The sequence below is a fragment of the Rhinatrema bivittatum genome, chromosome 1, assembly GCF_901001135.1.
Source record: "Rhinatrema bivittatum chromosome 1, aRhiBiv1.1, whole genome shotgun sequence".
Classification (NCBI taxonomy): Eukaryota; Metazoa; Chordata; class Amphibia; order Gymnophiona; family Rhinatrematidae; genus Rhinatrema; species Rhinatrema bivittatum.
The window spans coordinates 531,735,559-531,759,263 of NC_042615.1; the positions used below are offsets into that span (position 1 = coordinate 531,735,559).

The 23,705-nt window shown below is 46.7% G+C and overlaps 1 long non-coding RNA gene across 1 annotated transcript; it reads left to right on the top strand.

Annotated features, from left to right (window-relative positions):
* The first annotated feature begins 3,282 nt into the window (after positions 1 to 3,282).
* On the top strand, positions 3,283 to 7,399 carry LOC115081467. Its single transcript, XR_003853812.1, has 2 exons — positions 3,283 to 3,654; positions 6,923 to 7,399. It is a non-coding gene; the product is annotated as an uncharacterized LOC115081467 (long non-coding RNA).
* The last annotated feature ends 16,306 nt before the right edge of the window (positions 7,400 to 23,705 follow it).

Sequence of the window (23,705 nt, forward strand, 5' to 3'; positions counted from 1 at the left end):
TCTCCAGAGCTTTCTGCTGATCTGAAATTCATTGGGTCAGGCCAGGAATGGCCTGGAGGGCCGAGATCTGTGCCGGCTCCATGGACTTGGCAATCTGTTAGGGTGTGTGCATGTGTGGACCCTTGGGCCAAGGTGAGAGGTGGTACTACTCAGGGGAGGAGCTCCACTGAGCCTCACCATCAGGGAGGCAAGGTCTCGGCTGCGGGATGAGATACAGCAGAGGTAGACTAGAGAGTGAGAGAAAGAGAGAGAGTGACTCCTGGAGGTGGGCTACAGGATGCGCAGCAGGCGCAAACAAAAGTACACTGGATTTTATAAGATACGCGCATAGCCACTCGTATCCTCTAAAATCCTGGATTGGCACGCGCAAGGCTGCCAATTTTGGGCAGCCGGCGCGCGCCGAGCCGCGCAGCCTGCCTCCATTCCCTCCCCTCACCTTCCCCTCCCTTCCTCTACCTAACCCACCCCCCCGACCCTATCTAAACCCCCCATTACCTTTGTCCGTAGATTTATGCCTGCGAGAAGCAGACGTAAATCTATGCGCGCCAGCATACTGCTGGCGCGCTGTCCTCCAACCCAGGAGCTGGTCTGAAGGCCTGGACCATGCCCCCGGGCCGGCGCCACACCCCCGGTCCCGCCCCCGAAACACCGCGCCCCGTCCCCAAAATGCCGCGTCATCGGGTCCCGCCCCCCTGACATGCCCCCTTCCAAAAACCCCGGGACCTACGCGCGCGCTGGCGGCCTATGGAAAATAGGCGCGCCGGCGCGCAAGGCCCTGCTCGCGTACATCCGGGTGGATTTACGCGAGCAGGGCTTTTAAAATCCGCCCTAGTAAGTCGAACTCGTTGCCAAGTCTTAGGCTGTCTGGGCCAGCGGGCTTAAATAGTCAGGACGAATGACATCATGTGAAGGGGACGCCCCTGAGGTTCCCACCATGACGTGGTTAAAACTGGCCCAGGAGCGCGTGTGCATGCTTAGGGAACCCCAAGGGTAAGATGCCGATCAGCAGCATCCATGCTGCTCAGGAGGGCCCAGGAACGGAGGCCGGAAGGCCAGCGGTGGCTAGCAGCGGTAGCGAGTTCACCCAACAAGGCCAAAGCGGAAAAGAAAGAGGTGAGTAACAGCAGTCGCAGCTGCCTGTGACCATGGAGCATAACACTCATGGCATCAGATCCCAAAGGACGAGGAAAAAAATGCTATGTCAAATACAAAAAAAAAGAAAGAAGAAAGACTAAGGTAGATTGGAAAAGTAGAGTGTTGTTCTATATGAATATTAAACTTAAAACCAAAAGAAATACAAGGAGAGGGATGAGACTCTTAGTTACCCCTGAGTCAACAAATGGAAATGTCATTCACACTTTATAGACCACAAGTGTAGGTAGGAGAAGAGTTTGGGATAGTAAATATTTATTTATTTATTTATTTAACATTTTTTATATACCGAGGTTCTAGTAACAATGTTACTAATCACTTCGGTTTACATATAACATTCAAATGACTTAACATGTGTGTCTTACAGAGAACAAGGAAAAGAGGAACTTAGGCATAAATTAAATTAACTAACACATTATGAAATACATAATATTTTTTTTTTTTTTTTTAAAATAACAGAAATTTAACTAACTAGAGATAAGGATCAAAAATGTAACAAGCGGTCGATTGTTGGCAAGAGGAGATTGTAAATGTTTCTATGAATGTTAAGCAGGGGAGACATAAAATCAGGCACACGTTGATTATTGCAACGCTATCCTCCTAGGCTTACCAAAAAATACCCTACAACCTCTACAGTTATTACAAAATGCTGCAGCACGCATCCTTACCAACACTCACCGTCATGACCACATTACTCCCGTCCTTCAATCATTACATTGGCTCCCCGTAACCTCCAGGATAGTATATAAAGTACTCACGCTCATACACAAAGCCATTCATAACCATGACATGCAATGGTTCCCTGAACATCTCCTGCTTCACACTCCGACAAGACCCACAAGAACGCATCACCAGGCCAAACTCCAGATACCCTCTCCAAAGTTCATGAAGCATACCACCTTTAGAGAGCGATCTTTCATCATCGCAGGAACCGCCCACTGGAATAAAATGCCTTCCCAATTACGCCATGAACCTTGCCACAAAAAATTCAAGCACAATCTTAAAACATGGCTGTTCAAACTAGCATACCCTGACTAACGAACTGACTTTCCCCTAAGATATGACATGACCGCCCAACCGACCGCCCACCTGACCCTCGCCCTTTCTCTTTTCTCTCCCTACCCAATTGACCCTCGCCCCTTCTATCTCCTCTCCCCTCCTCCCAACCTCTATAGGTCTTCTCCTTGTCTTCCCCTTCCATCTATTACTTCACCCTGCTAATTATCCTGATTGCTTTATATAACTTTATTGTTAAAACTAACATGTACATTTGTATATTTTTCTCGTATTATCATCCCCTGCCCTATTAACCGCTACCTGTTAATGTTATTATTGTAAAGCTTGTTGCTAAGTTATTATTATTATTATTATTATTATTATTGTAAAGCTTGTTGCTAAGTTATGTTACATTGTGAACCGAGGTGATGTTTTGCAAACGTGCCTCGGTATATAAGAAACCCTTAAATAAATAAATAAATAAATAAATAAATAAATAAAAGAAAATTGTAGGGAAATATGTAGGGAAATACTGGGCACCCCTCATGGAGTACATCTAAAGCAAATAATAATGGCATTCATGAATAATGGTGAAAACATTTGGACCATGTAGTTACAAAAAGTGGTTGAGATATCACAGTCTGTGGGCAACTTGGGTCCAGTGATTACTGAATGGTGTGGATCGACATAAGAACCATGACAAATACAGACCATGAAGTTTAAACAATGTAAAACTTACCTCCTACAGACCTTATTTCACTGAGGCAGTCGACAATCATGGAGTGAAAAATGTTAACAAAGTCAAAAGAAATTAATATAATCACATATCAGACAGGTTTGTGCCTAGAAGGTGATACATTATTAAAGGGAGTCCTTGATATACATGCAAAGAAAAATATACCCGGGGTTTATTTTTATGTCTGTAGAAGTCAAAGTATAAAAACAATCACATTTAATCATCTAAAACAGATGCTGTCCAGCCTGTGAGGGGATAAGTGGACTAGAACGAAAACTGATCTTGGGCGGGGAACGGGGAGGGAATGAATGAGCCGCCTGAACTGATTGTGATGAGTCAGAAGATTGGTGAGGTCTGCAGGAACATAAAAGAGGAGGAAGACTTACACAGAGCCAGGGAGAGACAGAGAGAGGTAGGCTGAGGGCAGTTAAATATAATAGGTTTTCCTAACTGAAAAACCAAGAAAAATCCTAAGAATATATTCTCCTGCGTATTACAGAGTGTGCAGTGAGAGGACAGCAGTGCAGGCACAGACCAGGGTGAGAACAGAAGTGGTATAGCAAAGATGCTGATGCTGGGATTAGGTCAAATGTTGTTTATTGGGTTCTTGTTAGTCGAGTTCCCAGGGCAACTGAGTGCTAATGAGCAGGTATGTGAAGGAGAACTTGAGGACCAATTCATTTCAAATGTGGATCATCACTGTCACGAATTCTGTAAGAAGAATTTCCCAGAACAAGAGGATTCCGAGGCATCTGAGACCATGAGCAACGGTGAGTGCAAACCACCTGTGGAAAGGTGCCAAAATAGCAAGCTTGTTTTTTGTAACTCATGTACTAAAAAAAAAAATATATAACTCCTGATGCAGTAAACTAACAGTATACAAAGGCATCATGAGTTTTAAAATATCCCTAAACTTAAAAATGTGCAAGAAAATTGAATAGTGCACATAAATCATGTTTAATGTGCATAAACTATGGTTGGTATTTATAAAACATGATTTATGCACACAAAACATGATTTAGAAGCATAAACTTTGCTTTATTTTCACTGTGGGCCTGATTTTAAAAAGCTTCTGCACATGCAAAATTGGGTTTTACATGTGTAAATGCATTTTACTCTAGAAAGTGGCTTTTGAAAATTGCTTCAGTCGTGGGTTATATTTACACACATGTGGTAGATTTTATAGCATGTGCTCATCCATGTGCATGTGGTTCCTGGCATGTGCACATGGACGTGCCGATTTTATAACATGCGCACACCGGCGTGCATAAGGTGGGGTGAACATTTGCAATTTCCACGCGGCGGTGCAATCAGGCCTTCCCCAGTTCCCTCCCAGTTCACTCCAATTAAGGAGTGGACTGGGAGGGAACTTCCCTACCCCCCACCTAAACTCCCTCCCTCTTCTCCTCTCCTCCCCATCTCCTAAACCCTACCTATCTATCTTTTTTTTTGTTTCGCAACTTACTTCAGGTCCTGAGCTATAGTAAGTTGCGTGCGCCAGCTGGCTGCTAGCGAGCGAGTCATCAGGACAGCGTACAATGGAGCTGTTCCGGCCCGCCCAGACTCCGCCTCCCAGCCCGCCCCCTTTGAAGATGCTCAGTACTTGTGCTCGAGGCCGGGCCCCTTTGAAAATTTGCGCAGCGCGCACAAGGCTCAGCCACATGCATAAACCCCAGGATGCGTGCAGGCCTTTTAAAATCCGGTCTATAACTCCTTTATAAATTCATCTATTGTGAGCAGAAAGCCTGATTTCTGAACATAGAAATTGTGCTTCTAAAAGTTGTGTGCACAAAACAGGAGTTCGGTGAATAAAGGTTGTGCCCCAAACAATGTGCCCTCTAATTTTTGTGAGCTTTGTGAGCAAAAATGATTATTGTGTGCAACACCCATTCTGTTTTCCTTTTCTTGTGCGTGCTTTGTTATTATGCGTGCGCACATGCGCAAAGCCTGCAGTGAACATTGCCTCGAAAAGTTAGGAGCACAACATGAATTAGGGTCAGAAGTTGGGCTCCTAAAAGATAGGAACATAAACTGCTATTACGGTAATTAAGAAGCAATAGTAGCTTGTGATTTATCTAATGTTTGGGTACTTGCCAGGTACTTGTGACTTGGATTGGCCACTGTTAGAAACAGGATACTGGGCTTGATGGACCCTTGGTCTCACCCAGTATGGTTTATCTTATGTTCTAAAGTTGTGAGCCTAACCATTGTTTGCAAAAACAGGAGTTAGGAGATCAAGTTATATTCCTAAAAGTTATGTGCACAAAATGAGTTAGGACTATAACTTGCCTTATAAAAGCCGTGCACACAAAAGAAACATCATTTTATATGTGCATGCATGTCAAGTACAGGACACCATCATAATGGGCTCCAAGTTCAGTCCATAGATTAATGCTAGCCCCAGAAACTTTAGTTCACCTCTGACCAGGAGTTATATATCCAGCCTTAAAAAAAGGAGTAAAGCCTATGCCTTGGGGAGTACTAGCAGCTAATTTCTTTCGAGAAGCACTAATCTGTGCGCACATTTTGACTCAGGACTATGTGCACATTTTTTGTGTATAAAATTCCTTGCTACACTGGGAACTTAATTCCATGCACAAAAATATGCAAAGATACATGTGCTGACATGTAAACCCAGCATAGCCCACCATATTGAAGCCAGAGTTAGCTGGCTAAGGGACCTATTTAGTAAAGCAGGTTAAAAAGGCCACTTAATGCTGTATTCAATACAGTATGTAAAGCATTTAGGAGGTAATTTTTAAAGGCATTACACATGTAAATGAAACATATTGTAGCAATTTTCAAAATCCATTTATGCAAGTAAAGTGTACTTACCATGTAAATCCTTTGGACAAATCAATGGCATATATTGTAGCAATTTTCAAAAGCCCATTTATATAGGTAAAATGCATTTACACGTGTAAAACCCAATTCTAAGTATGTAGATGCTTTTGAAAATCAGGCCCTTAGTGAATGTCCCATAAAAGTGTTTCTACTGTGGCTAGTGATGCACACATGGGTAAAGGTAACCCATTTGCATTCCTGCTGCCAGTAATGCAGCTGTAGTACAGGCACTAGCAACATCAACCTGTAGCTCATTCTCCCTTCCCATCCTCACCTATCCCATCCACCAATGCCGAAAGTGTCCCCATTCGCTCTTGCCCTGTTGGCTTGAATTTATGATAATGACCCCAGCAGATCTGATGCTCTTCTGTGCTCCATATGTGCAATGTCACTTATCTAGCTGGCTAATTCCATACAGGCCAATTCAGTAAAATTCGTGGGAGAGCGGGCGATTCAGTATTTAAATGAGGGCCCGCGGTAAAAAGAGGCGCTAGGGACACTAGCGCGTCCCTAGCGCCTCTTTTTTGACAGGAGCGGCAGCTGTCAGTGAGTTTGACAGCCGATGCTGAATTTTGCAGGCGTCGGTTCTCAAACCCGCTGACAGCCACACGTTCGGAAACCGGACGCAGGCAAAATTGAGCGTTTGGTTTTGAACCCGCGAGCCGTGGGCTGATTTTAAATTTATTTATTTTTTAAATTATTTTTTACTTTGGGACCTCCAACTTAATATCGCCATGATATTAAGTCAGAGGGTGTACAGAAAAGCAGTTTTTACTGCTTTTCTGTACACTTTCCCGGTGCCGGCAGAAATTAACGCCTACCTTTGGGTAGGCGCTAATTTCTGAAAGTAAAATGTGTGGCTTGGCTGCACATTTTACTTAGTGAATTGCGCAGGAATAACTAATAGAGCCATCAACATGCATTTGCATGTTTTGGGCGCTATTAGTTTCGGGGGTTGGACGCGCGTTTTCAACCCCTTACTGAATAAGGGGTAAAGCTAGCGCATCGAAAACGCATGTCCAAACGTGGGTTAACAGTGCACGCCGCTGAAGATATAGTACTTTGCAGAATGTTTTAAATATGAGTCCCAGTATAAAAGATGAACAGTATCTTCCACATCTCTCTGTACATTTCCACTTTGTACTTTTTTTTTTCATTTCTGTATTCCCATTACTTGCTTTTATTAATCAACAGATAATGCCGAGGAAGCTGTAGAGAAAATGAAACGTGAAATAAAAGCTGTACTTTCCACTGGGCTAGAAAAACATCTTCTAAGGAAACGTCAGGTGGTTACTTGCTGCGTTAAAGGCTGTGATCTTGAAATCTTCAACTCTTTATGTACAACTTATTGTGTACCTTAATTTAAATCTCATGGCAACTAATTACTGCAGGGTCCACCAAATCCACTCATTTTCCATCTCAATAGCATTAAATGATTGTATTTCTGCTTATATTCTGTATTTAAAGTAATTTGTAAAGGAATCAGATTGAGCTGCCCAGAAAATTTGAGGAAAAAGTAATATCTGTTTGTGTTTTTCATGAAGGCCTTTGAGAAAGTAGCCAATTTCTTTAATACTAATTGTCAATAAAAATAATTTCTTACTGCTGTAAAATGTGCTGCTTTGGTTAAATAATGAAGGAGAAATCTTGTCAATTAAAATTCTAATCATTGTCTGTTGTAGCGAGAATTTATATTGTAATAAAAGCTGAGTCTCACCAGTCTTAAGGACTACGGTGCCTTCAGGTACCCTCCATGGAGTTAACAGCATTGAAACTTGCCTGTTTTTAATGCTTAATGCTAATATATATGGAAGTTAGTTTTGTTCCTTACCTACTTCAGTACCTGTAAACTTAAATGGGTCATTGGATGACCTTCAAAGTATGTCAAGAATCTGTTGACCTTCAGCATAGATCAGTTGGGAAAAATAAACACAGCTACATCTGCATATCTGTTTCTCTTGCAACTGATTTACGGGCCGATACAGTAAAAAGACGGGAGAGCGGGCGAAAGCCTGCTCTCCCGGCACGCGCACAGGCCACTCTCTTGTGCGCGCGATACAGTATCTTAATTTATTTAAATTAGGCTCGGCGGTAAAAAGAGGCGCTAGGGACACTAGCACATCCGTAGCGCCTCTTTTTTGACGGAAGTGGCGGCTGTCAGCGGGTTTGACGCCGGCAAAATTGAGCGTCCGGTTTCGACCAGACAGCCACAGGCCCATTAAAAATTTTTTTTTTTTTTAATTTTTTACTTTTTTTAACTTTCGGGACCTCCGACTTATTATCGCCATGATAGTAAGTCGGAGGGTGCACAGAAAAGCAGTTTTTACTGCTTTTCTGTGCACTTTCCTGGTGCCCAGAGAAATTAGCGCCTACCTTTGGGTAGTTGCTAATTTCTGAAAGTAAAATGTGCGGCTTGGCTGCACATTTTGCTTTCTGAATCGCGTGGGAATACCTAATAGGGCCATCAACATGCATTTGCATGTTGCGGGCACTATTAGGTTCGGGGGGGGGTTGGACGCGCGTTTTGGACGCGCTATTACACCTTACTGAATAAGGGGTAAAGCTAGCGCGTCCAAAACGCGCATCCAAATGCCGGCTAACAGTGCGCTCTGTATCGGCCCGTTAGTGTCTTATTCCTATATTTGACACTGAGAGGGAGAAGCTGATCAAGATCCTACTTAGAAACTGCGCCAAAATCTCAATCCTTGGCACCTCAAAGAGGGCTGATAAGTGGGAGCAGTGACTGAACTGTAAAAAAAGGAGAAAAGGAGATTAAAGAAGGGACAGGAGAGAGACAAATGCTACAAGATCAGCTCTGTGGGGTGCAAAGAGGAGTACATTAGCTGGCCAGGACGTGAAGAATAAAGGATGAAAATAAAAAACAAGGAAAAAGGACAGTGAGGAAAATGGAAATGTTAGGAAAGCAGGAAGGATTCTGAGGGGAAGCTGAAGAAAAAGGAGGGAAAATTGGGTACTTGTCAGGTTCTTGTGGCCTGGTTTTGGCCACTGTTGGAAACAGGATGCTGGGCTTGATGGACCCCTGGTCTGACCCAGCATGCAGTTTCTTATGTTCTTAAAAAGATGGATGAGAAGAGATCAGAATAAAAACAAACGTATAAAAAAAGAGAAGAAGAAATTCAAGGAAGCAGAGGATACAAAAAAAGTGGGAAAGAGAGAAAAAAACAGCAAAAAAAAAAAAAATCAGAATAAGGGAAATACTGGGTCTCAAAACAGAAGCATGAGGTCCATATACAACGGTTTCTTGGGATAACTTTTTGAGTTAGTCAAACAAGCCCTTGATGTTTGAAATGTTCCTCCTCTTCACTGGCTACATTTTTTTTCTGAGCAACTCATTGCCCCTACAAAATTTCCCTGGGTAAAAAGAGATGGCCCTGGGGGTATTTCCAAGGCATGGCTTCACTTTTTCCAGCACTGAATGGACAAAGTTGCCAGTTACGACAGACCACATAAATAGCAGGCCTGAAGGTACCCAGGAGTCTTCCCCACTCAGAGGGTTTTTTAACACAGGTCTCCAAATTTTTATTTACATCATAAATTTAAAAATTCAGAGTAAAAAAGCAATCAATTGAGCATATTAGACTGTTTCTTGCAATTTCTGTTACATGGAGCCAAGCACCTTGTGGATTTGCTATTATTTGGGATGTGGAAGATTTGAGAGAAGGGTATTAAAACCATCAGGGAAACTGTCTTAAGATTGCCTGTTCCCTAAATGCAGAAATATAAGGACTTGGTTCAAGTCCTATAACTTCAAACCAGACAGAATAATATTTTCCAGAATACATGATTCAGCTCATGCAGTTTTATTATTCATAATTCCCCTTAAAGCAGAACAAATGTAGTAAAGTAGTAAGAAAAGTTTTAGAATTGTTGTATTAAACAGAAATAAAAGAAGTGAAAATGATGGGAGTAGTGCAGTGTCATACTGTGAGCTAGAATTTTCAAGAGGAACATTCTGGAGGCTTCATTGTTGCCTTGAGTTCCAGCTCTCTGGATTGAGGATGGAGATGGCTCAACTCAGGGCCAGTGTAAGTTTTTTTGCTGCCCTGTAAGAACAATTGCTGTGCTATCTCCCAGCCCCCTCCCCCAATTCCCACCAGGATCCATTCAATCTTGTTACAGGGCTGTAAAAAAAAAAAAAAAGCCCAGCTCCCTCCAGGAATATATATTTTTAACAACTGACACCTACGGCAGATACTCCATGCAACCCATGGTCAGTGGAATGGTATTAGGTACACTAGGCAAAACTTACAGCCTTGCACACACACACAATTAAATTATGCATTTACAACAGATTTTATATGAAAAAGATCATTCAAAAGTACAGCAAAAATATCAATTATAGGAGGAGTAGGTAAACTATGGCCCACTGGCCAAATCCAGCCCTTTCTTACTTTTAATATGGCTCATGGAAAGAATTTTAAAAACGCATTAGATGTGGCTCACTGAGGTTTTTGCAGCCTGCCCCCAGTTCTCAACCTCATCATTAAAGAACCAAAATCTCACCTTTCTTGATGATGCACTAAAAAGGGCCTTTGATGTCGGCAGGCAGGTAGGTGGGCAGCCAGGGAGGACAGCACTGATGTGCAGGCAGGATGTTGGCTCAGTGCACAACATGTCTGACAGAGAACCCCATTCATTGATGCTTGTGGGGCTCGCGCCAGCAAGGAGAGACTTGAGATGTGGAGGCAGCGGCGCCTGCCGGAGCCCAGGCCAGTGGTGCCAAAAAAGACGAAGAAGGATGCTAGAGCTGCACCAACCAGAACCCAGGCCAACGGTGTTGAAAAGAAGAAGATCCGGCAGTGGCACCCGCTGGAGACCAGCCCAGCGGGGCCAAAAACGAAAGAAAAATATATGGCAGTGGTGCCCACTGGAACCCAGGCCGGCGAGGCTGAAGAAGAAGAAGGAAGGCATGGCAGCTGGCCCACTGGAGGAGAAGAAGAGAGACCAGGTCATGGGGCATTGCTTCAACCCAGGCCAGAGGCACTGAAGAATTAGCAGAGGTACAATTGTGTGTTTGGGAATATGCTTGTGTGCTTGTCTGTGAAAGTCAGAGATTGGGGGCCTGCTTGTATGTGTTTCCCTGTGAAAGAGAGAGAGAGATTGGGAGCCTGCTTGCTTGTATGTGTGTCCCTGTGAAAGAGAGAGAGAGCGATTGGGAGCCTGCTTTTATGTGTCTACCTGCGAAAGAGAGAGAGAGATTGGGAGTCTGCTTGTGCGTGTGCCTTCCGAGATTGGGATCCTGCTTGTGTGTGTGCCTGTGAAAGTGAAAAAGATAGGGAGCCTGCTTGTCTGTGTGTACCTGCGAAAGAGAGAGATTGGGAGCCTGCTGGTATGTGTGTCCCTGTGAAAGAGAGAGAGAGAGAGATTGGGAGCCTGCTTGTGTGTGTAACTGTGAAAGAGAAAGAGAGAGAGAGATTGGGAGCCTGCTTGTGTGTGTACCTGTGAAAGAGAGAGAGAGAGAGATTGGGAGCCTGCTGGTATGTGTGTCCCTATAAAAGAGAGAGAGAGATTGGGATCCTGCTTGTATGTGCTCCCTGTGAAAGAGAGATAGATTGTGTTAGTAAGCGCTAGGAGAGTGGTTCTGCTTACCAGGGGATGTGTGTTCTTGGACCATGGCTCGACCCCAGAGGAACTCCAAAGAGGTGCCGCAGTTGGCGAGGCATGCCCGAGCATGGGCTGGACAGGAGCGAAGCTGGACTGAAGACAGATGACTGGAGATACTGACCCTCCTCCGGACCTGCACGCTTCGGAAGACCAGCAGCGCAATGGTGGTCTTATGAACAGTCCTCCAACCGTTCCAAGCCCTTTCAGACCTGCCGCAGGGTACGGCATGAAGCGGTAGCCTGGATGGAGGCCAGGGCAGCAAAGACCGGAACATGGAGATTCAGACGAAGTCTCAGGAACAAGGTACTTGGGTGCACAGATGAGACTCAAGAACGAGGTACTAGGAGGCACAGATGAGGACTCAGGCAAGGTTCTAGGTATACAGAAGACTCAGGCAAGATTCAAGGTATTCAGAAGACTCAGGCAGGATTCTAGGTATACAGAAGACTCAAGCTAGGTTAAAAGCATTCAAGAGAGTCAAGCAAGTACTGGGTTGAGACTGCGATACAGCGCGCCCTACACAGTCCACCCGCGGGACTGGTCGCGGACCACGCTGGACTCGAAGAGCCTCTAGACGGGAAGTGAAGGAATGAAAAGGAACATGTCTCAGAAGCTGTAGAGGCCTGCACCGAGGCACGCCCTACACAGCCGCCAGTGGCTGGTCACAGACCACACTGGGACAGTGCACGTTCTGGCAGAGTCTTTGGCACGGACGGAGCAAGCACAAGGGACTCCATAGACCAGAGATAAAGACAGAAGCAGAAGTCTCCCGGAGGCTTTGTGCTGCAGAAGTGGAGGAGGCATTGCACCATGAAGCGCCCTACACAGCCCGCCCTTGGGGCTGGTCGCGGACCATGACATGGCACGCCAGGAAGGGTGGCAACGAAGAACCGGGGGTTCAGGATAACTGGACAGGATCACGGACATCAGGAACGGAGAACAAACATCTGGACTGGAACACAGATTACAGGATCAGGAGACAGACCTCAGGACTGGATCACGGACATCAGGAACAGCAGGCGGACATCTGGACTAGAACATGGACAACAGGAACTGGATCACGGACATCAGTTCAAGACATGGAGCTACAACGAAGAACAGGAAACACAGGACCTTGAAGAAGTGCTGGAACAAGGATGACTCCTAGAACGCAGGACAGCAGGATCCCAGGAGTGTCTAACTCCTTGCGAAGGCAACAGTGGACTGAACGCTGAGCTCTTTTGTAGGGCTGAAGAGGACAATGCCCAGGGAGGGGTCAGCAGGGGACCACACCTGGCTGGCCCTTGAAGAACAGGAGAGAGGCGAGCGCTCACGCCTAAGGAGAGCTGGAGGAGAGAAGCAGGATCGTTGGTGTTGTTCTCCCAGCCACGTGGAAGGCCCAAGAAGCAGGCAGGCAGCAGGAGCAGCCCTGCCAAGAAGCTGGAGGAAGGCAGGCTGCAGGAGCAGCTTCCAGCTGTGAAGACCTCAAGCAGGGAGAACTCCAGGCTGGCTGCAGGCACTGGCAGGGAAGGCTTCCCTGCCGGGAAAAGACCCGGGCTGTAGTAGGCACCGGCAGGGACAGTCTGCTTGCTGGCCGAAGACCCTGCCCAACGGTGAGGACGACTCCCTGTCGTCCCGAGGACCCCGGGAGCAACTGTAGTGCATCGGGGAGGGCAGGAGCGGCAGCGCAGGTCCCAGCCAAATGGGAGAGCTCCCAGCAGCTCGACCCTGCTGCGCAGGACCGGCGGCAGTCAGAGAGGAGCCTGGTGACGGCGGCATGCTTACCGTGAAGAAAACAGCATCAGCAGCCCGACTGGCTGTGTGGGGTAAGGGGCCTGCCCGTGCTCTTCGTGGGCAGGCTCATAACAGATTGGGAGCCTGCCTGTGCGTGTGCCTGTGAAAGAGAGAAAGAGATTGGGGGCCTGCTTGTATGTGTGTCCCTGTGAAAGAGAGAAAATGATTGGGAGCCTGCTTGTATGTCTGTCTCTGTGAAAGAGAGAGAGAGACTGGGAGCCTACTTGTCCGTGTTCCTGTGAAAGAGAGAAATAGATTGGGAGCCTGCTTGTGCATGTTCCTGTGAAAGAGAGAAATAGATTGGGAGCCTGCTTGTGCATGTTCCTGTGAAAGAGAGAAATAGATTGGGAGCCTGCTTGTGTGTGTTCCTGTGAAAGAGAGAGAGAGATTGGGATCCTGCTTGTATGTGTTCCCTGTGAAAGAGAGAGATTTATTTATTTATTTCGAGGTTTTTCTATACCGAGGTTTAGCAGTTAGCCTTCACCCCGGTTTACAATCGAACAAATTGTTACATATACATCAAACTGAACGGGTAAACAATCTATAACTGGGAATAACTGAATGAACAAGGTCAGGTCATAAAAACATTAGAGCATTACTAGCTCGGAGGCATATGTAAAACATAAATAAATAACTATGCACAAGAATATATGGGGAGGGAATTTCTAGCGAAAAGAAGTTAGGGAGGGGGTAAGGGGGGGATCAGGCGGGAGGGTGGGGTAGTAGGGAATGGAGAGCTCAGATTACCGCGGAGCTGTTGTATTTTTTTATGAAGTTAGCCTACGCCATCTCTGAATGTTTTGCTGAAGAGCCAGGTTTTGAGTTCTTTTTTAAAGGATTTGTTGTCTGATATTGTGCTTAGGTATTGTGGTAGGGAGTTCCAAAAGTGTGGCCCTGCAATTGAGAATGCTCTGTTTCTTGTGCACGTGAGTTTGGCAGTTGGAAGTGTTGGAATATCCAGGAGTTGTTTGCTGGAAGTTCTGGTGTGTCTCTGAGGTTTGTGTTGATGTATCATGTTGTAGAGTGCGTTGTTTCCTGTTTTGTGTAGACCGCTGTGCACTCGTGTGAGGGTTTTGAATTGGATTCTCTGGTCGATTGGGAGCCAGTGAAGACTTCTCAGCACAGGGGTGATGTGATCAGATTTTTTTTTGCCAGTTAGGACTCTGGCTGCGGCATTTTGTAGTGATTGTAGAGGTTTTAGATACGATTTGGGAAGACCTAACAGGAGCGAATTGCAGTAGTCAAGGCTGCCGAAGATAAGCGATTGAAGTACTGTTCGGAATTCCTGATAGTGGAGGAGAGGTTTTAGATGTTTTAGGATTTGCAGTTTGTGGAATCCTTCTTTGGTTTTGGTAGCGATGCTCTTTTTTAAGTTGAGGTCTTTGTCGATCCATATTCCGAGGTTCTTAGAGTTGTTTTTTATCTGGATGCTGATGTTGTCGATAGTGAGGGAGTGTGTAGTGATAGTTTGATCTGGGAGATTTCTTCCTATGAGGATGCATTCGGTTTTATTCATGTTCAAGCACAGCTTTAGTTTGTTGAGCATGTTTCTTATTGCGGTTAGGTGGTTTGCTGCTGTGGAGAGAGCTTCTTCTAGTGTGTTGGAGATTAGGATGATGAACTGGATGTCATCGGCATACATGTAGAATGAAATTCCGAAGCTGGAGATGAGGTGGCATAACGGTAGGAGGTATATGTTGAAAAGGATTGCAGATAGAGCGGACCCTTGTGGTACGCCGGTTTCTAGAGGAATGGGTATGGACAAGTTGTTGTACAGGGATACCTTGAAGAATCTGTTCTGAAGGTAAGATGAGAACCAGTTGAGGGTACTTCCTGTGAGGCCGATGTTGGCAAGTCTTGATAGAAGGCTTTTGTGGTCAACGGTGTCAAAAGCCGCAGAAAGGTCGAGTAGAATTAGAAGATGGTTTATTTTGTTGTCGAGACCTCTTAATATTTCGTTAGAAAGGTCGATGAGTAGTGTTTCTGTACTGCGGTTTTTTCTGAATCCATGTTGTGCATCGTGCAGAATTTTGTTGTTTTCAAGGTGTTTGTTTGGTTGAGACAGAGCAGCCTTCTCGGTCAGCTTGGCAAGTAGAGGCAGGTTAGAGATTGGACGATAATTATTCAGGTCTTTGGGATCTAGATTCTTCTTTTTTAGAATTGGAGTGATGGTAGCTGTTTTTAACATGGTTGGTAGCTCACCTTCTTCGAGTGATTTGTTGATGATGGCGGCTATAGTAGGGGCGATTATATGAGCCATATCTTTCAGGTTACGAGTAGGGATGGTGTCCAAGTCATGACGAGCAGGATTGATACTTTTTAGCATTTTTTCAGCTAATGTGGTTGAGATCGGGTTGAATTGTGACCATGGCGATATGTTCAGTGGTGTGTCATGATTCTCTGTGGGTGTGTAGTTGTTGAATGTGTTAGTTATTCTGTTGATTTTGTCTTTAAAGAATGAGGCGAGGTCTTGGGATAGGTTGATTGCATTGGTAGCTGGGGCGTTGTTACTTTTTTCATCTATTAGGTTTTTGACGATGTTGAACAGGGTGTTTGGTTTATTGGAAGAGTTTTTTATCTTTGTGTTGTAGTAGTTTCGTTTTGTGATCATAATCATGTTTTTATAGGAGGCTAGTTGAGAGCAGGTTTTTTGGGCAGTTGGATTTTTTCCATTCTTTTTCCAGTTTTCTGAGTTTGGTTTTCATTGATCTTAGAGCCGAGTTAAACCAGGGGTTGTTTTTGCCGTTGGTTGATTTTCTTTGTCTTGTTTTTCCAGGGTTTAAGTTGTTAGCGGTCTGTTCTGTGAGAAGGTGCCATGATTGAATCGCACTGTTGGTGTTGGAAAGGTCTAGGTTTGCCAGTTGTTTTCCTAGCTCTTTTTGTAGAAGGTCCTGTTGAAAGGGGGGTCGATATTTGTAAGATTTCGATTCGCTGGTGTCCGTCTTGTTTCTTGGCTGTAAATGTGATTTGCATTGTAAAAAGAAGTGGTCAGACCAGGGGACTGGGTTGGCTGAGATGGATATATCAGCGAAGTGGTGGTTTGTGAAAATCAGGTCTAAGGTGTGACCGGCCTTATGAGTGGGGGTGTATACCTGTTGATCCAGGTTAAAGCTGGACAGCATGTCTAGGAGCGTTTGGCAGCTCTGTGTTTTGGGATTGATGTCTGCGTGGAGGTTGAAATCGCCAAGTATAATGGTTGGTTTTTTAGTACTGATGTTGGTTATCAGGAATTCCAGGAGTGGTGATATATCATTTTCGAGGAGGTTAGGAGGGCAGTAGACAAGGCAAATTTGAAGGTGTTCGGAGTCCAGAAGAGCAATTTCATATTTCTTTGGTAGGTTGGTAGGGGTTGGTTTCATGCAGAGATTCTTTTTTATTATCAGAAGAAGACCACCTCCTTTTCGGGATTTTCTAGGGATAGAAAAAAGGTTGTAGTTGCTGTCGGCTATTTGATTTGTAAGGACTTGATCAGTGCTTTTGAACCAGGTTTCAGTTACCGCTATGAAGTCGGGGTTTTTTTCTTGGATTATGTCGTTGATTAGGAAGAATTTTTTGGTGATTGATTGGGCGTTGATTAGGAAGAAGGTGAAGTAGATAAGGTTTTTTAAGTTCTTCTTCAGTGGGATGTTGATGAGATGGTTGAATTTTCTTAGATGAGAGGTCATGTCTAGGCTGTACCGAGTGATTATAGTTGCTTTTCTGCAGAGTTTTGGAATCCTAGTTGTGCGGCTTGCTGTGAGGGTGCTGTGATCATAGGTTGGGTGGAGTATAGGAGCAGAATGGGGTTGGGTAGAGGAGTAAGATGGTTAAAAGTAGTTGTGCTGCCTAAGGGGGCTGCACAAAGGGGCGCACAAAGGGGCAGGCTCCTTTGTTGCACGACGCCTAGAGCTTGCGTCTGTGTTTAAATCCCCCTCCTGGTCGCGATGCGAGTGATGTCAGCGGTGGTGCGCCGGACTCGCGGTCGGTAAGTTGCTGCGGGGGAGATTAAGATCAGGCCTTGTGGCCGGTGAAGGGCTATCGTTGGTAGGGCGAGCTATGAGGGCCTTACCTCAATAAGTCCCGGCGCCGGCTGCGCGGCCCTGGCTCCCAGCTCCTGCTTCTCCGATCTGGGCAGCGGTGGAGGGGCGTCTCGGTCGGTGGGATGCTTCGAAAAGGAGATTGGGAGCCTGCTTGTGTATGTTCCTGTGAAAGAGAGAAAGAGATTGGGAGCCTGCTTGTGCGTGTGCCTGTGAAAGAGAGAGAGATTGGGAGCCTGCTTGTGTATGTTCCTGTGAAAGAGAGAAAGAGATTGGGAGCCTGCTTGTGCGTGTGCCTGTGAAAGAGAGAAAGAGATTGGGAGCCTGCTTGTGCGTGTGCCTGTGAAAGAGAGAGAGATTGGGAACCTGCTTGTGCGTGTGCCTGTGAAAGAGAGAAATAGATTGGGGGCCTGCATCTGCGTATTCCTGTGAAAGAGAGAGCGAGATTGGGAGCCTGCTTGTATGCGTGTCCCTGTGAAAGAGAGAGAGAGATTGGGATCCTGCTTGTATGTGCTCCCTGTGAAAGAGAGAGAGATTGCGAGCCTGATTGTATGTGTTCCCTATGAAAGAGAGAGAGATTGGGAGCTGCTTGTGCATGTGCCTGTGAAAGAGAGAAAGAGATTTGGAGCCTGCTTGTATGGGGGTCCCTGTGAAAGAGAGAGAGAGATTGGGAGCCTGCTTGTATGTGTGTCCCTGTGAAAGAGAGAGAGAGAGAGATTGGGAGCCTGCTTGTATGTGTGTCCCTGTGAAAGAGAGAGAGAGAAATTGGGAGCCTGCTTGTATGTGTGTACCTGTGAAAGAGAGAGAGAGAGATTGGGAGCCTGCTTGTATGTGTGTCCCTGTGAAAGAGAGAGAGAGAAATTGGGAGCCTGCTTGTATGTGTGTACCTGCGAAAGAGAGAGAGAGATTGGGATCCTGCTTGTGTGTGTGCCTGTGAATGTGAAAAAGATAGGGTGCCTGCTTGTCTGTGTGTACCTGCGAAAGAGAGAGAGAGATTGGGAGCCTGCTGGTATGTGTGTCCCTGTGAAAGAGAGAGAGAGATTGAGATCCTGAAGGTTGTGAAGATGATGATGATGATGCCAGGGGTGAGGAGGTGGAAAGAGAAGGTGATGATGATGATGATTCCAGGGGGTAAGGGAGAGGCGTCGTGGGAGAGGGAAGGTAGTGATGATGAGGGGAGAAAAGATGGTGGGAGAGGGAAGGTGATTATGATGCTAAGGGAGGGGTAAGAAAGGTGACAGCTAGAGAAAGTGATTGTGATGCTGGGGGTTGGGGAAAAGGGAAAGGAAAAAGTGATGATGCCAGGGCACTGGAGGAAAAAAGAAGGGAAGAGAAGGTGATAATACCAAGGGGTGGGGGAGAGGGAAGATGATGATGCCAATGGGATGGGGGGAGAAGGAAGAGAAGAGAAAGTAATGATGAGAAAATGAACCCTGTGCCAGGTGTCCCACGAAGCGAAAAAGATTGGGAACCACTGTTCTAGACTACAGTAAATTGAGAGGAAATATTCATAAGGGTATAAATCTCAGGTGGTTGTAAATGAAATCTCAATGTTAAGGTGTGTGCATGTGTGGACCCTTGGGCTGAGGTGAGAGGTGGTACTACCCAGGGGAGGAGCTCCACTGAGCCTCACTGTCAGGGAGGCGAGGTCTCGGCTGCGGGATGAGATACAGCAGAGGTAGACTAAAGAGTAAGAGAAAGAGAGAGAGTGACCCCTGGAGTCAGCACAGGTGCTGTCGTCAGACTCAGCTCAGGCAGACCTGAGATAGCCTGAGGAGCGGGTCAGCCAAGGAAAGGTCTCTGTGGTGATACTGGGTCCGTAGAGATGGTACACAATAGGGTCCCTCGATAGGATAACGGCAATGATCCGTGGAACAGGGTACACCATCTAGGGTTCCTCTAAAATATCACAGCATTAGTCCGCAGAGCGGTACTCCATCGGGGTTCCTCTAGGATATCACAGTGCTGGTCCGCGGAGCAGGGTACAAGCGAGGTCACGTCTGGCGATATCACGGCAATGGCCCGCAGAGCGGGGTACACCGGAGAGGAGATCACAGGATGTCACAGTAGCAGGCTCCCAGCGTAGTACTCACAGAGGCTGAAGACAGGGTAGCAGTCCCACAGGAAGCCTTGGGGAGAAAGGCAAGCAAATGTCCGGGCAAAGGCCCTCCAAGTAGCAGATAGCCGAGAGACGAGGAAGGGCCCCCAAGGAGCGGGTACTCGATAGTCTCACGCCACAGAAGCAGGAACCGGAACTAGTACTGAAGCGAGAATAGGTAAATTCAGTAAGTCGTACACGTTGCCAGGTTGTAGGCTGTCTGGGCCAGCGGGCTTAAATAGGATGAATGATGTCATCTGAAGGGGACACCCCTGAGGTTCCCACCATGACGTGGTTAAAGCTGGCCCGGAAGCGCATGCGCCTAGGAAACCCCAAGGGTAAGATGGCGATCGGCAGCATCCATGCTGCTCAGGAGGGCCCGAGAACAGAGACCGGAAGGCCGGCGGTAGCTAACAGCGGTAACGAGTTCGCCCAACGAGGCCAAAGCGGAAAAGAAGAAGGTAAGTAACAGCAGTCGCAGCCGCCTGTGACCGCGGAGCATAACAGTACCCCCCCTTCTTAGGGCCCCTTCCCGGGGGTTTAGGTTTTCTTGGATGACAAATATGAAATCAGATCCTTATCGAGAATATTGGCTGCAAGCTCCCAGCTATTTTCTTCGGGCCCAAAACCTTCCCACGAGATTACATATTCCCATCGTCTTCCTTGTTTCCTGAACATCTAGGATGTCCTGTACCTGATAAGTGATGTCTTCCTTCGAGACCAGAGGTTGTGGTTCACATGGCCTCTTGGAAAATTCAGATAGAAGCAGAGGTTTAAGTAAAGAGACGAGGAAGGCGTTATGAATTTTGAGTAACACAGGCAGGCAAAGGCTGTATGTGACTGGGCCCAGGCAACAAAGTACGGGAAAAGGCCCAATGTATCTGGGAGCGAAGCAGGCGGAAGGTATTTTTAGGTAAAGGAAGCAAGTAGTCAACCATACTTTATCACCCGGATTGAATTGAGGGACTGCCTGGTGATGGATATTGTAACATCTCTTTGACTTCAGGGCGGCTTGTTGTAGAAGTCGCTTAGTGTCTTCCCAAAGTTGGTGCAACTCTTGGGCGGTAGCCTGCGCCGCAGGTGATGACACTGACAGAGGTAGCAGGAGTGGAGGCAAGGGCTGACGTCCATGTACCACTTGAAATGGTGAAGACCCGGTGGATGCGGACAGGTAGAATTGAGGGCAAACTCTGCCCAAGGTAGCAATTTTACCACGTATTCACGTATGCTCGGAGAAACTGCTTCAGGGTCTAATTAGTCCTTTTTGTATGGCCTTTGGCCTGTGGTGGTAGGCCGAAATGAGATCTAAGGCAATGTCAAATTTCTTGCATAAAGCCCTCCAAAACCTGGCTGTAAATTGTACTCCGCAATCAGAGAGTATGTGCCTCGAGAGTCCGTGAAGGCAGAATATGTGATGGATGAGCAATTTTGCCAGCTCCGGGGCAGAAGGAAGGCCAGGTAGAACCACAAAGTGAACCATTTTTGAAAACTGGTCTCCCATAACCTAGATGGTGTTATTGCCACTAGAGAGAGGAAGATCCACTATGAAATCGGTGGCAATGTGTGTCCATGGTTCACTGGGCGCTGGAAGTGGTTGCAAGAGAACCCAAGGCCAGCCCACCAGTGGCTTTTGCTGGGCACAGGTTGGGCACAACTCCACATATGCTTGAGTATCCTTCTTCATGGTTGGCCACCAGTAGAACCTCTAAAGTGAAGAAAGGGTTCTAGCTTGACCCGGATGTCCTGCCAGCAGGGAATCATGTGCCCATTGGAGGATCTTTTTATGCAGCGGATGGGGGAACTACCGTCTTCCCAGGAGGTACAGTGAACTTTGTGGAGAGAAGAACCTTGGCTGGATCAATGATGTGACTGGCATATCTGGGACATCCTCACAAGTGAAGGCCCAGAGAGGGCATCGGCTCGAGTGTTTTTGTCAGCTGGCCAGTATCACAACAGGAAATTGAACCGAGTAAAAAAGAAAGACCTGCGAGCTTGCCGGTGGTTAAGGCGTTGTGCCTGGTGTAGGTATTCGAGGTTCTTATGGTCTGTATATACCGTGATCTGCTGCTGAGCCCCTTCGAGCCAGGGGCGCCACTCTTCGAAAGCAAGCTTAATTGCCAATAGCTCTTTGTCCCCATTCCATAATTGTGCTCTGCAGGTGAGAAGCGGTGGAAAAATAACGAGCAGGGGTGCAAGATGTGATTGGCAGAATGCTGGCTGAGAATGGCACCAACTCCAACGTCGGATGCGTCTACCTCAACGATGAAGGGTCATCGAGGATCTGGGTGGCATAAGCATGGCTCTCTAAGAAAGGCATCCTTGAGTTTCTGAAAGGCCGACATGACCTCAAGTGACCATTGTAAGGGGTTGGCTCCCTTGCGGGTCATGGCCGTGAGAGGAGCGATAAGCGTAGAATAGTGTGGAATGAATGACCGGTAGTAATTAGTAAATCCCAGGAATCTGTGGAGTGCCTTGAGGCCTGTTGGTTGAGGCCAATCCTGGATGTGCTTGGTCTTTTGGGGATCCATCTGGAAGCCTTGACGCGAGACTACGTAGCCGAGAAAAGGGACAGTCTCCTGTTCAAAGGAACATTTCTCCAGTTTAGCATACAAACTATTGTCCTTCAAGCGCTGGAGAACTTTACAGACATTTCAGCGATGATTCTTGAGGTCTCGTGAGAATACCAGGATGTCGTCCAGATAGACTATGACGCATTGGTAGAGCATGTCTCTAAATACCTCATTCATCATATTCTGGAATATCGCTGGAGCCGAAGGGCATGACCAGGGATTCGAAGTGGCTGTCTCGAGTGTTAAAAGCAGTTTTCCATTCATCACTCTGGTGTATCCAGACCAAATTGTAGGCCCCTCTCAGGTCCAATCTGGAGAATATTTTAGCTCCATGGAGCCTGTCGAACAATTCCAAGAACAATGGCAAGGGGTATCGGTCCTTCTGAGTGATTTTGTTTAGGCCGCGAAAATCTATACACGGCAGGAGGGAACCGTCCTTTTTCCCTACGAAGAAGAACCCCACTCCAATGGGAGATTTAGAAGGCCGAATGAAGCCTTTTGCCAGATTCTCTTGGATGTAGGCCGACATGGCCTTAGGCTCTGATAGTGAAAGTGGGTACACCCTTCCATGAGGAGGCTTTGAGTTAGGAAGCAAATTTATCGCACAATCAAATGAGTGATGAGGTAGTAAAGTGTCCGCAGCTTTTTTTGAGAACACATCGGAGTAGGCGGAGTACTGCAGCGGAAGACCCGGGAGAGTAGTCGTGGTAGTTAGGCAAGGCATGTGTGACATGACTTCCAAGCAATTTTTATGACAGGATTTGCCCTTTGGGAAAGTTGTAAGGTGCTCCAGTCGAATTCCAGAGTGTGAAGTTTCAACCACGGTAGCCCCAGAACCAGCAGGTGAATCGCCTTGTCTAGTACCAGAAATGAGATGGTCTCCTTATTCATGGATCCGGTGCGAAGTTGGATGGGGGTTGTGGAGCTAGTAACCTCGCCAGGTAGTGGGTCACCATGGATGGAGGAGAGCAGCTGTCAAAGAATAAAGTTTCTGCCAGCTCTGGAATCCACCAACGCTAAGGTGTGACATTCCAGGGTCCCCGAACTGATGGAAACCGGTAAGGTTAATGGAGGAGATGGTGATGTCAGGCCTAGGAGAAGTCCTCCAGCAGAACCTAGGCCTGTGAGTATAGTGGACAGGCGGGTACAGCATGTCCAAGTTGGCCACAATACATACACAGGCTTGACCTTAGGCAGCTAAGCTTCTCCCTAGAGGATAGGTGGCTGCAGCCCATCTGCATCGGTTTTTCTTCATCGGCATCTTGTGTGGCAGAGGTCTTTGTGGAGGTGCTGGTTGAATGCGGGGAGTGCTAGTAGCCACTCTCTTGGGCCCTCTGGTCTCATGCGAGCGTTCGCGAACACGGCGATCAATGCATCCTGCGAGGTCCACAAGAGAATTCAAGGTGTCTGGGAATTCTTGAGCAGCTAAGTCATCCTTGATGCGTGGAGTCAGTCCTTCGATAAAGATCACATGCAGGCAGCCCAGGTCCTAATGTAGCTCAAACGCAAGAGTCCTAAATTCGATAACATAATCAGTCAGAGATCTGGAACCTTGATGCAGGTGCAGCAGCGTTGAAATGGCAATAACCTTGCGAGCAGGGTCGTCAAAGACAGAGTGGAAGAGAGCAAGAAAGCCTACTAGATCTTGGAGGATGGGGTCCACTCATTCTCACCCGTCCATCTAGGAGGGTTAGAGGGTATGTCCTCTTGGACACTATGTCAGGAAAGTATGCAGGCTGTAAATAAAAGTGCATGTTGCACTGGTTCAAGAAGCCCCTACATGACAAGGGGTCACGTGAAAAACGCGGAGGTGCCAGCAAGGGCACTGGTGGCCGGAACGGAGGCGTCTGTGGGGCTGAGCTCAGCTTGGCAGACGTTGCGGCAGTGTCCAGCCA